The sequence below is a fragment of the Phodopus roborovskii genome, unplaced genomic scaffold, assembly GCF_943737965.1.
Source record: "Phodopus roborovskii unplaced genomic scaffold, PHOROB, whole genome shotgun sequence".
Lineage (NCBI taxonomy): Eukaryota > Metazoa > Chordata > Mammalia > Rodentia > Cricetidae > Phodopus > Phodopus roborovskii.
Genome location: NW_026125278.1, coordinates 16,958,422 through 16,971,404, shown reverse-complemented (window position 1 = coordinate 16,971,404; position 12,983 = coordinate 16,958,422). Strand labels below are relative to the sequence as shown.

General features: G+C 39.6%; 1 protein-coding gene across 8 annotated transcripts in view; it reads left to right on the top strand.

Annotated features, from left to right (window-relative positions):
• The window catches only part of Lrrc7 (leucine rich repeat containing 7), a 439,615-nt gene that overhangs the window by 145,819 nt on the left and 280,813 nt on the right, over positions 1 to 12,983 (top strand). The window lies entirely within an intron of this gene.

The following is a 12,983-nucleotide window of genomic DNA, read 5'->3' as shown; positions in this document are numbered from 1 at the left end:
GTATTCCACAGCAGACTGGTTTCATTGTGAGACAACCCTTCCTGGTCTCATTTGTTTGGTATTCTAACTGCCTCAGTCAGAGCCGCCTCTTGCCCCATATCTAAGGAATTTTCTGCCATGATTTTATTAAGCTTGCCTTTTTTCTTCTATACCCACAATTCATAGATTTGATCTTTTAATGGTGTCCTACAGATCTTGTGTGCGATTGACAGACACAATGATACACCATTTTGCAATTTCGTGGATTTGGTAAAATTGCTCCTCATCAAGACTTTTTCATTTTTACTATATACTGTGATGAATATGGCATTGTGCTTAAATTCTGGGCTGGTTTCCTTCTTCACAGGACTGTGTGAATCCTGTTCTTTGATGTTCCGTGGAGGGAAGGATCCGTTCCTTGCCATGCTATGCAGAAGTTGGCTAGGCAACAGTCATTCCTTTCTGGTTTCACTCATTCTACTGGATACAAAGCAGTGTCTTGACTACTGCCAATGGTCTTTTTTCTGCTACAGGAATGCAGCCTTTCATGGAGCTTTGTCTCTTTTATGTTATGCTAGCCTTTTCATTTTATCACTTCATAGCTATTCTGTTCACATGGCACAAGTCAGCCTTATTTGCTTTCTAATGCACTACAAATGATTCCTCGGTAAAGTTAGGTTTTATTGATGTTAGATTTTGCCCTTCTAGTTGTGTGAGGCAAAATGCATCTACTGTTTTTGTATTGCATGAACTAGTTTTTTATGTAACTTCTACAAAGAATTTATTTCTATATTTAATTCCCCACAGCAGTGGGATCATTCTTGTATGTTATAGTGGTGCTGGGCTCCTAATTATTTATTTTCAACCAAATTCACCAATGATAGAGAAAATGTAAACAGATGATCTTTTATCTTTAATCTAAAATATGCAAGTGACTTTATGCTCTTACATAACTGTTCTGAAGGCATTTTTCCAGATTAAGAACCGTCAATGGGGGCTGGAGAGATGGTTCAGTGGTTAAAAGCACTTGCTGCTTTTAAAGAACAGGTTTAGTTCCTCAGCTCCCACATGGAAGCTCACAATCACCTATAACCTGAGCTACTGGACATTCTGTGTTTGTTTCTGTGATCTATAGCACTGGGTGCATATTAACACACACACTCACTTATTTTTTATATAAAAAAGAAATATCAGTGGTAACCCTGACAGATTAATAGAAAACAAGGATCACATTAGCAGCAGCACATATACAAAAGTCTTTTCAATCACATCTAACCCTGGTGCTTTTCTAGGAAATTTCCACAAATTATTGGGACAAGTATCTAGAAATTAAACCTTTAAGTTTTCTTACTCAGCTTGTGAAGTGCTTAGAGACCCTTGTTCTTTACAAGTCAGTAATGGGTCATATCTAATAATTAAAGTTCATTAGCAAAATTCTGGAAGTTAGAAACTCTGACATCGAAGTGACAACAGATCACATGTTCAGTCAGGAAATGTTTTTGTTTCCTCTTAGACTGCTGTCTTCCTTTGTCACCTCCTGGGGGCCAGGAGACACCAAGCCCACTTTGTAAGAGCACTAATTCCATATATGAAGGCCCTGCCCTGAGAACCCAATACTATACATAAGCCCTCATCCTAGTACCTCAACATGTGAGACTTCCATCTCATGTTATAAATGTCCAGTCCATTACAGATTAGTATCTAGAACAATAAAGGCATAGGAGTCATGGAATTACAGGGTCCAGCTGTTGGAAACACATGTTCTAAAGTCAGATAATTTGGTTTAGAGTACAGTGCATTCATGGTAGTTTCTGACTTAACTTTGCACTCTTTCTATTCCCTCATCTTAAAAAATGAAGACTGCTCAGGTCAAGAATGCAAGATTGGAAATGCTAGGGACATGCATGTTCCTTTCCTGTTCCAGCCTTCTTCGTGTTTTGTTTTGTTTTTGATGTTTTACTTATTCTTTGTGGCTTTTGCATCATGCATCGATCCCATTCATCTCCCTGCTCCTTTATATCTGCCCTCTGCCCTTGCAATCTCCATCCCAAAATAAAATAAAATAAAATTTAAAGAGAAAAGAAGAGAGAAAACTTTCATCATGGAAGCTGTAGTGTGACACAGTGAGTCACCCACGTGGTATACCCTTTAGTTCATATATCTTTACTTGCAAGTGTTCAGTGCAAAAAGTTATTGGTCTGGCTCAAGGTCTCTGGTTTCTGCTACACTATGGATGCTCGGCCCTCAGTGGAACTCCTCTTGGACATCTGATTGTTCGTCCTGTGTCATGAGGATATCCTACAGCTTTGGATCTGAAGGAACAGCCCCTTCACATACTCCAGCAGATCATAGATGGAGGGGATGTTGCAGTGAGCCAGCTCATAATCCTGGTTCTTGGCCTAGGTAGTGACAGGATTGGTCAGACCACCACCTCTCCCTTTTCCTCACCAACAGAGTGAGCTCTCCAACACTTTCCCAGACTAGTCAGCCCTGAGCAGCAAGGACCAAGTGGTGGGTGAGCTCTCCTGCTTTCATACCCTCAGGGCTGGGTCACCCATACCTAAACCATGAGGTCCAGCTCTACTGTGCTGCCCAGGTGAGGTACAGGGGCCACTCTCCTGAGGGCTGCAGTTAATGAGGGCCAACTCTTTCACTCTGATGACCTCAAGTCCAGCTCTCCCACCTGCCAGAGGCAGTGGAGAGGCGTCTCTTCCCTTGCCAATGCCACCCTGTGGCAGATGAGAGGTGGGGCCATACATCCCACACTCATGTTCTCAGGGAGGCTCAACAAGCCCCAGTCAACAGGATCAGATCTACTGTGATGCACAGGCAAGGTGCAGGGCCCACTCTCCTGAGTGCTGCAGCTGGCAAGGGTCTTGCTGCCTGCTGCAGGTGGTGAGGGGCAAGCGTCTCCATGTTTTAAAATATATGCATTGTATACATGTATCTTAGAGATAGGACATAAATGTCAATATACTTTTCATTTGTTTAGCATATATATTATGTGCATAAATTAGAAGTAGTTTTAAATCATATTTTTAGGATACCCACCCACACTATGACTGCAGTCTCTATGAGGTCATGCACAATTTTCTATTTGTGACATCATGTGTATACCCAAACATTCTTGAGCTATGGAACATGTGGAACTTTCAGCCTACAGATGCTCAGGAAGCCCTAACACTTCCTCCTATGAGGAACTAAACAAACAAGATGGGCAGACCTCACTCTTCACAAGCAAAGCCCTTTAGCCCTTATAGGAAACAGGAACTTGGGGTATTAAATGTCCTGACAAACTGAGCAGAAAGGCGCAGGCCACACAGAAGGAAAAGAAATGCCCATAAGAAGGTCAGGTGCCCATCCGCCTTCCCCAAGGAAGAAATGCATTTATCCACTTCATCTGCCCAGAATCCTTGTTGGGAACACAGGAATGATAGAAAGAAGTCAAGCTTTTATCCTATGATCTCCAGCCACCTCAGAGCTAGATTTCCCTACCATTGCCTAACACCAGAGAGCATTCTACTGTGTGTCACCAGAGAAATGATGAAAACTTAGACTCTGAAGTATAGTTTCCACTGATCACATTATTGCACAATCCCAAGGGAGAAAGGGGCTAAGTATAAACACTGTAAGTCAGAGAGACTTGGGATGTCATGGGGATCAAAGAGAACAAATTTGTCTCAAAAGTAAACACTCATTTGGAACTTAATTTTATTTGAAATTCATTAACCTGTTCTAAACATGTTCTGAAAAAAAAGTTGTTATTCATAATGTGTAATATGAAAAGAGACAAGAATAAAATTGTTGACAAAAGTTCTTCAGAGTCCTCAGAGGCACCTCATTGCCAACAAACAACTCAGGTATCAATGTGGACCAGCTATTATGATAGGAAGGAAAGTTGTAGAAGGATCTAGGAATCATACGTTGGCTACAGAGCTACCACCACAACAAAGGCTGAAGACAAGCAGAGAGGTTGATCCACATGGGGTCTCACAGCAGGATGGTGAGTGAAGGCTGCTACCAGGCACACACCCAGGCTGCCAGCCAGGCCTGTGCTACTCTCTTCCTGAGCCAGCACCCTGAGGAGTTCCTATGACAGGAAACCAGCATCTGCTGTGTCTGACTATATGTCTCATCTGTGCTGAACACAGAACCAGATCCACCATGTGTTCCAACTTCATTCCAGCAGGCACTGTTAGATGTTTGAATGATAGAGAGAACCATGAGCCTGAAGAGGGAGAAAGCACTGAACAGAGGGAAATGGACAGTGGGAAGGACCATCCAATCTGTACTGTATTGCTATCATGAAAGGATTTGCTTGAAATAAATAGGATGGATACTAATGTAAAAACTTTATTACCCCAATGAACGCTATAGAGTTATACGCTCACAAGACAAAAAAAAATAATAGTAATAATTAAAATCCTCTTAAAAAACAAAAGCAAAACAAAAAAAAGTGATGAGAACAGGAGCTATGATGGCTTTGAGTGTGGCTTCTTTGGCTGGAGTAGGGTTAGGGATGGGGAGGAACTTTAACAGAAGGCAGGGGACAGCCACCAGAGCCATAAGCATGTCAGTGGTTCTCGGAAATGTAGCAAAAAGACTTTTGAAAAGTGCTTAAAAAAAAAAAAAAAAGAGGTCATGAGAGTCAGAAGCTTTGAAAAAGGATATGTAATTATCTGTGAAATCTGGTAATTTCTGAACCAGGTATAAGAATTGTATCACCTACCAAGATGGAAAATTGAGTGGATCTTAGGTTGAGCTCAGTAGATCTGGGTGTGGAGCATTTCTGAGCAGCACTGGTGAGAGACAGAGAAATCAGGGTAGCCTGAGGCTCGAAGAAACCTTCAAGGGAAGGAGAATCAGAGATCCTCAGCTAAGCACTGAGCTGAACTCCTGGAATCCAATTGTAGGGATGGGGAATGATGAGCAAAGGGGTCAAGACCATGCTGGGGAAACCCACAGGAAAAGCTGACCTGAGCAAGTCAGCTGGGAGCTCAGGGACCTCAGACTGACAGCTGGGGAACCAGCATAGGATCAAACGAGGCCCCCTAAGCATGAGTGTCAGTTGGAAGCCTGGGCAGTCTATGGAGCCTCTGGCAGTGGAACTAGTATTTATCCCTAGTGCATGGAGGGATTTTGGGAACCCATTCCCTATAGAAGGATACTCTCTCAGCCTAGATACATGGGGGAGGGCCTAGGTCCTGCTCCAAATGATGTGTCAGACTTTGATGATCCCCCATGGGAGGCCTCACCCTCCCTGGGGAGAGAATGGGGCTAAAATGAGGGATGAGGGGAGGGAAGATAGGACTGAGAGGGAACTGGAATTGGTATGTAAAATAAGATTTAAATTAAAAAAGGATGTCCATGGCCATTAGTGAGCAGTCTTACAGCAACTTGTGGCACGATGAATGAGTCCATTCTACAAGGAAGTGTGGGGTTCTGGGTTTCTCAAAGCACCATGGGAAAGTTAGGCTTCCTGATACACTTTGCTGTAAACCAGTGGTTCTCAACCTTCCTAATGCTGAGGCCCTTTAACACAATTCCTTATATTGTGATGACCCCCCCCCTCAAACCACAGAATTATTTTGTTGCTACTTCATTTTGCTACTCTTATGAATCATAATGTAAATATTTGGTATACAGAATGTCTGATATGCAATTCCTGTGAAAGGGTCATTTGCCCGCCCCCCAAGGAGTCATGAGAACCACTACTGTAAAGGGGGGAGTTACTGATGCCTACAAACACCATTGTTGCTGCTTGGTGTTTCTGTTTACCCAATTCCTCACTAACAGATCTTCACAGGTAGAAGCTTCATTTATTCATGTGCTCTCCAGTTTAGATCTCTTATAATTCCTCTTCTCATTGACCCACTGAGTTCAATTTATCTGAACCACAGGGAAAAGGATAGGGTAAATCTATGTGTATTCCTACAGTCAAGCCTCTTACCATGTGTTATGTAGAAAATGAATATATTTTACAGGATTATTTTTATATCAATTAGCATTGGAAAGGAGACTTTCTGTGGAGCATGTAGGTTAAAGATTTCAGAAGTTACAGGCTAAGGCAATACATCATTTCTAAGCTCTGACTACATAGAAGAGCCTGGCTTTGCATATTTTATGTGTGGCTTTGCCTTTCCTTCAAAGAGGATGCTAAGTGAAGAGGCTGAAATTATAAATATAAAAGTTTAACATAATCTCATGCTCATGAATATAGAAAAGGTTAATAAAAACTGTTAATCATTCTGGCAATTATTAATTTATGGCTGCTCTGAGTGTAGGGATAATGTGAAATGGTTCCCAGGAGGGATTTGAGTCAACACACACTTACACTATCCTATCATTTTTATTTTTTTACCACACTGCATTTTTATGTTCCCTGTAGCTACTTAATGCATTGTCAACTACCTTCAGTCATTTGCAATATGTACCAAATGATAGCTCATTCATTTTTCAGATGGTAAAGGACCATATTCTGTCAGATTATCAGTAGAATGGATTAAAATGTGTTAGTGAAAGGTATTTTTCTGAAACTCTGGGGTTTTGGGGAGTCACTTGTACCCAGCATAGATGCAAATTCAGGAGGTGAGTTCACAGAAGCAAGAAAAGGCAGAAATATAAAACACACAAACAAAGAAAAAAAAAGTCAAAACTGTCAGAGGCTGAAAAGAAATCTAGTAATTTATGGAATCTGACCCTTAAGGCATATCAGAACCTGTGAACAGATTCTGTTCACACCACTTGGCATTCTACTATTCCCTGTCACCAAAAACTTCCAGAAGCATATATTGGGTTTACTGAATTCTGTTCTTGCTTTGGAAATGATACAGATAGAAACACCCCAGTTCTATCCATCAATTTGATTATAGAATATAATTAATAAAGACTAAAGCTACATGAAAGCTATGACCATGCAGCAATAGAAGAAAAGAAAACACTGGCTCCCCTTGTTTTGAGATACACTCCTTGAGAACAAAACAGAGCGGGTAGTTTCTGCTAAGTCCAACTACGTGCTGTCACAGAGAATCACAGAATTGGAAACACATTACTTGACTCTCAAATCCAGCCCTTTCTGTGACCATTAGCCTGGGAAAGATGAAAATTAGTTACATTTCCTTCCATTTTAAGGGAGCAAATCTCGATTATTCCTACCAAGGCAAACCAAAGCAAACAAAAGGAGACCTTTATTTGTGGTTGGGGAGCTTGTGACTCTCTCTATTAAAGTCATTACAAACTGGCAAAGAAAGAAAGGAAAAAACTCTGCATTCGGCCAAAAGGTGGACTTGTGAGCAGGATAATGGCAGCTACAGAAGCTGAACTACTATTTTACAAAATGTGGAATCAGCAGACACAATCAGGCACATCAGAGAATGAGACAAGAATCCCGTTGCCCCATAATCAGGCCCTGCAAAAAGAGGCACCATGAAACTCATATGCTCAACCCTTGGGAAGGTTGCTTTCTGTTTGGATGATACTTCTGAAAAAAAAATGTTCCCTGTGCTATCAAACAACAAATTGGAAAAACATTATGTGGCACAAAATGTTCAATGTCAAATTTAGTGGATGTGGTCTCCATCTGTGAATGTTAGCAAATCTATCCAAGAACTCTGTTGAAGACAGCAGAATAACATCAGATGCTCAGAACAGTTTATTACCGCTTGTGAAACAGGAACCACAGCCGAGAGAGCCCGCTTATAAATAGTAAGAAATGAGTTCTTACATGAAAATAAAGCAGGAAAGAGGTTCTCTCTACTCTCCCTCATCTTCTAATTTTCAATAAAAAGGAATGATGTCTTGTGGATGATTGCTTGGAAATGCCAGAGAAAGTGCTCAATTTCCTTCATCCCAGCTTGGAATCTATTCTTAGAACTATCTAACACTTAGAAAATACAATCAAGTAGGATGGAAAATACACCCCCCACTTAAAAAATGTGATATGAGTTACAAAACAATTCTAATTTTGTGATAAAATTATAACTTTTAATGTACTGATTTTTAACAAGTCTAGAGTTATTAAGAACAGCTAAGTATTTTTTTTCATGAACCAAACATTTAACATTGTATCCAAGAAACAGATTTGTAAATATTATTTAAAGTTCTAAAACATACAGTTGTTCAAAGGAAGATACAAATGATTACAACAAAAACCTCTGGTAACTGATAAATACCAGAAATTCTGGTCAAGTCAAAGAGAATATGCTAATGAATACTTAAAAGACCTCAATACTTTGGTTAAGTTGAATTATTGTAAAACAGCTATTATTTTAAGGCCTGTGTGCTACAAAATAAAAATAAAAAAATAAAAGCTTCTTCATGTTGATAAACAAAAGCCATAATCTAGAGAGGAATTGTATTAAGTAAATGTATTAACAGATCCAATTCTTGGACAAAATAAGAAGATGTAAGATTCATATATGCTGTACTTTGACTCTAATTTTGGCTAAATAAATGAAGAGTTGGTTCTGCCTCATTATTACTACTACTACTACTACTACTACTACTACTACTACTACTACTACTATTTGGTTTGATTTTGGTTTTAGACAAGACCTTGCTATGTGGCAGAGGGCACTTAAATTTGCAGGAGGCCACCTACCTCAGCCCTCTGAGTGCTGGGATCCCAGCTTGTGCCTGCATGTCTGGCTCTATGAAACTTTTAAGAACAAACATACCTGAATTAATATGTAGATGTGAATAGAAATTAGGCTGCAACCAACATGCCCCTCTGAAAACACTCTTCTGTCTAATGATCTTTATGGACATCACACAGGCACCATTGCAGTGAGTAAATGAATTCTGTAGAGCCTCAGATAGCTTTGAGGAGTTGGGACAGAATCTGTGAACCGGAAAATGTGGACAGGTAACTAGTTTCTAAGAAATATTCCAGGTAAAAAACACTTAGTAAGTTTTGTAGAAATAGCCACTTAAAAAGAACCTGTATTGTGTATTGAGGAGGCAATAAAGTCAGATAATCATTAGAGTCTGAAACTGCTCTATTTATAGCTGAAGACATATTTAGAAGAGGTGATTTGGCTTAAACCATGTGGCTGCTTGACAGCAGAGATGGGACTAGAGTCCAGATCTTCTGACTCTTAATCCAAAGCCCTTCAGTGGAAGCCTGGCAAGGATCCTGCTGCCCATTAGACATGCAATTAAGCTTATAATTGGCCCTTGTTCCTGTCTCTGTGAACACAAGTTTCCTCACATCCCATGAAGTGACATGTTATCCACTGTGGGTCAGAGAAGAGAGTGTAAGATTAACGCAGTGAAGTAATTTCCTTTAAACTGTCCAGAAAGCAAGAATAGTGTGATTTATTTGTTATTTTTAAATGTATGTTTCCTTATCTTTGCTAATTAAGAAACTGATTTATCTATGATAGGTATAAGAGACTCCCAAATTACTCTTTCTTTTACCCATGAATAACCACAGAAATTGTGTTGTAAAGTGAGGCAATTATGACAGGAAACCACATCATGCAATACAAGTCTATAGTCAAATAAATTCTAAATATCTGCAAGTATATTTCAAATACCTCACTCTGAAAACACACACAAACACACACCCACACACACAGACACACAGACACACACGAAAGGATAAGTCTCAATATCCAACTTATTTATTTTTGTTTTTATTTTAGTCTAGCTTGTGACCCACACCATGAGAGTGAGCCCATGCCTGATCCTGCCTAAATGGCCAGAAACCAGAGGCAGGACAACCCAGAGACCCAGGATAGAACCAGACATGACCCGGAAAAGACAAACTCAATGAAATTACTCCTAATGATATTCTGCTGTATTCATAGATTGATACCTAGCCCAGTTGTAATCAGAGGAGCATCATCGAGCAACCAATGGGGGGGGGGATGTAGAAACACACAGCCAAATAACAGGCAGAGCAAGGCGAACCCTACAGAAGAAGGAGAGAATGGATTGTAGGAGTCCGAGAGATCCAGGACACCAAGAGAACATGGATCACAGAATCAACTAAGCAGAGCTAATCGAGGCTCACAGAAATTGAAATGACAAATACAGATGTACTGAGCTAAGTCCTCTGCATATACCTTATGACTGTGTAGCTGAGTGTTCTTGGGGGACTCCCAACAACGGGAGACAGGGGTGGTGTCTCTGACTCTTTTGCCTATCTATACGTGGAACCTTTTTCCTCCTACTGGGTTGCCTCATCCTGCCTTGATAGGAGGGTTTGTACCTAGTCTTATTATGCTGTGTTTGCTTGAATTTATATCCCTGGGAAGTCAGGTTTTTTCTGAAGGAAAATGGAGTAGCAATGAATATGGAGGAAAGGGAATACGGGGAGAGGGTGCTGGAAGGAGTGAAGAGAAGGGAGCCTACGGTCAGAATGTAATGTCAGAAGAATAAAAGATAAACTATATTTTCCAAGCTTCATTTATGGAAGAGAGTAGCCATTCCTCACCGCTTCCTCTGGTGTCCTGATCGAGGACCAGTTAGCCATGTGGTTTGCCATTTTTTCCCTTGGTTTTATGTTTGGTCCCAACTGGTCCGTGTTTACTCATTTGTTCAGCCCTGGATTATTTTGATAGTGTAGCTTTGTGGTATGACTTTAATTCAGGAAGTCTAATGTCTCCAGCTTTATTTTGCTTTCTCGGTATTATTTGTTCTATTTCTGCGAAGAATGCTGACAGCATTTTAACAAAGAATGATTTAAATCTGTGTGGTATCATGGGTATGAATGCCCTAAACTCTTCTTGCTTATTAACATGGAATAGCTTATTCTGTCTTCAATTTCTTCTATAATATGTGGTTATTTTAAGTATATAGCACTTCTCTGGTTAAATTTATCCCTGGATATTAATTATCTTGATGTTATTATAATGAAATTGTTCCCTTTATTTCTTTCTTACCTAAGTCATTACTTGTACATAGATAAACTGGTTTTTACATGAATTTATATTCTGTGACTTGACTAAATTTATTTCTTAGTTATAACATTTTTTATTGGGGTATTAGTGTTTTTCATGTACAGAAACTTATCGTTTACAAATTGAAGTAATGTTAGCTTTCCCTTTACTGTTTTGTTACAGTCTTATTTTTTTATGTGTTCATTTATATGATTGTTCTGGCTAACCCTAAATCAAGCAGATGTAGAAAGATCAGAACTTGGTGGGAAAGATTTCAGTTGCTCCCCCACTGATAACCATGTTAGCTTTGAAGCTTTCTTAAGCAGGGCTTACTAGGCTGAGGAATTTTTCTTCTGTGCCTGTAATATGGAGTTGTTTCAAAGGAGTAGTGTTGAACTTTGGCAAGTAGTTTTCTGCATCAGCAGGGATGAGCCCGTGGTTCTCATTCTGAGAGTGTGAAGTAGCCCACTGACTGTTTTACATATTCATAAATGACTTTACATGGGGTGTGTTCTTCTGATCATGATGTAGGATCTCTTTGACGTTGTGAAATTTGGTTTCCTGATGCGTGTGCCTGAGCGTGAAGACCAAAGGTTGACATCAGTTGTCTCCCTGAATTTTTTAAGACATGATATTTCACTGAATCTAGAGATAACAATTGCTCTAAGTCAGCAGACAATGAGTTCTGGGCTCTCCAGTTTCCATACCTCAGCACTAAGCACCTGGCTGTTTCTAGCAAGTTCTGGGTATTGAATTCAGAATCCTCATGTTTGCATGACTTGTACTTTACCCAGTCGAGCTGTGTTCCCAGCTGTGTTGTTTCTAATGTTCTTCAGAAATATTAACCTATGGTTTCCTTCTGTGTGTTTTTTGTTGTTGTTTTTGTTGTTTTGTTTTTGTTTTGGCCTGGCTTGTTTGTTGGCATGGTTTTGAACATATTTCTTCTAGCTATAAATTTTTTTAGAAGCATTTAATAATATTTAGCACTATTTCATTGACTATTTGATAAAATTCGCCTGTCAAGTTGTCTGGTGCTGGTTGATTTTTGTCTTATTTTTGTTATTTGGTTAGTTGGTTTGTTTTATTTGCTGTTGTTGTTGAAGGCTTTTGAAATTACTCCTTTAATCTATCTGGTGTTCTTGTTGGTTCACATGTAAAATGCTCCCTACAGGCTACTGGGTTTGGACATCTGTCCCTACCTAGTAATGCTGTTTGAAAGGCTTTGGAACCTTCAGGAGTAGTACCCAGGTGGAGATGCCAAGTTGCTGTGAACAGACTTTGAAGGTTATATACCCCAAACCCTCTTCTACAATTTCTCTAAGATATCAACAAATTCTTGCCACCACCCTTGCTCTGCTGTGGTATACAGTACTTTAAAATCCTGAGCCAAAATAAATCCTTTCTCCCTGAAGTGTCTCTTGTCAGACACTGGTCACAGCAACAAAGAATGTAGCCAGTAGCAGTCTGCCTACCTAGTCTCTCTGTATCTTACTGATCCAGTTTAGACAGGTTGTTTTTTCTAGGAATGAACCCATTTCTACGTTACTAGCTTATTGGTGTACAATTGTTCCTAATAGTCTCTCACGATGCCTTTTATTTCTAAAGATTTTTTACATCATCTCTACTTTCATCTCTGGTTGTGTGTCAACTACTTCATTTAGTACTCTAAGGCCCTTTCAATTGTGTTTCCAAAGACTACACTCAGTTTTGCTGAGTTTTCTCGAAGACATTTCTTGTTCCATGTTTGGTTTATTTGTGTCCCGATCTTTATTGTATCTTTACTTTTACTGGTTTCAAGTACTGCATTTGGTGTCATTACTCCTCTTGACTGTTAGCACTCATTCCTGTAAAATTTCATCTTAGGATTTCTCATATATCTCATGAGTTTTGACTTCTTATATTCGTATTGCCATTTATCTAGAGATGTTTCAAATCTTTCCTTTTATTTCTTCTTTGATCACCAAGTATACTAAAGTTCCACTTAGTTTCCATATACCTGTTGATTTCCCAGGAACACTTCTACTTTTGACTTGTAGCTTCATGCTACAATGATCAAAAACAATGTGGGACATGATTTTATTCTTTTCAGATCTGTTAAAACTGTGTCAGTGACCCAACTTG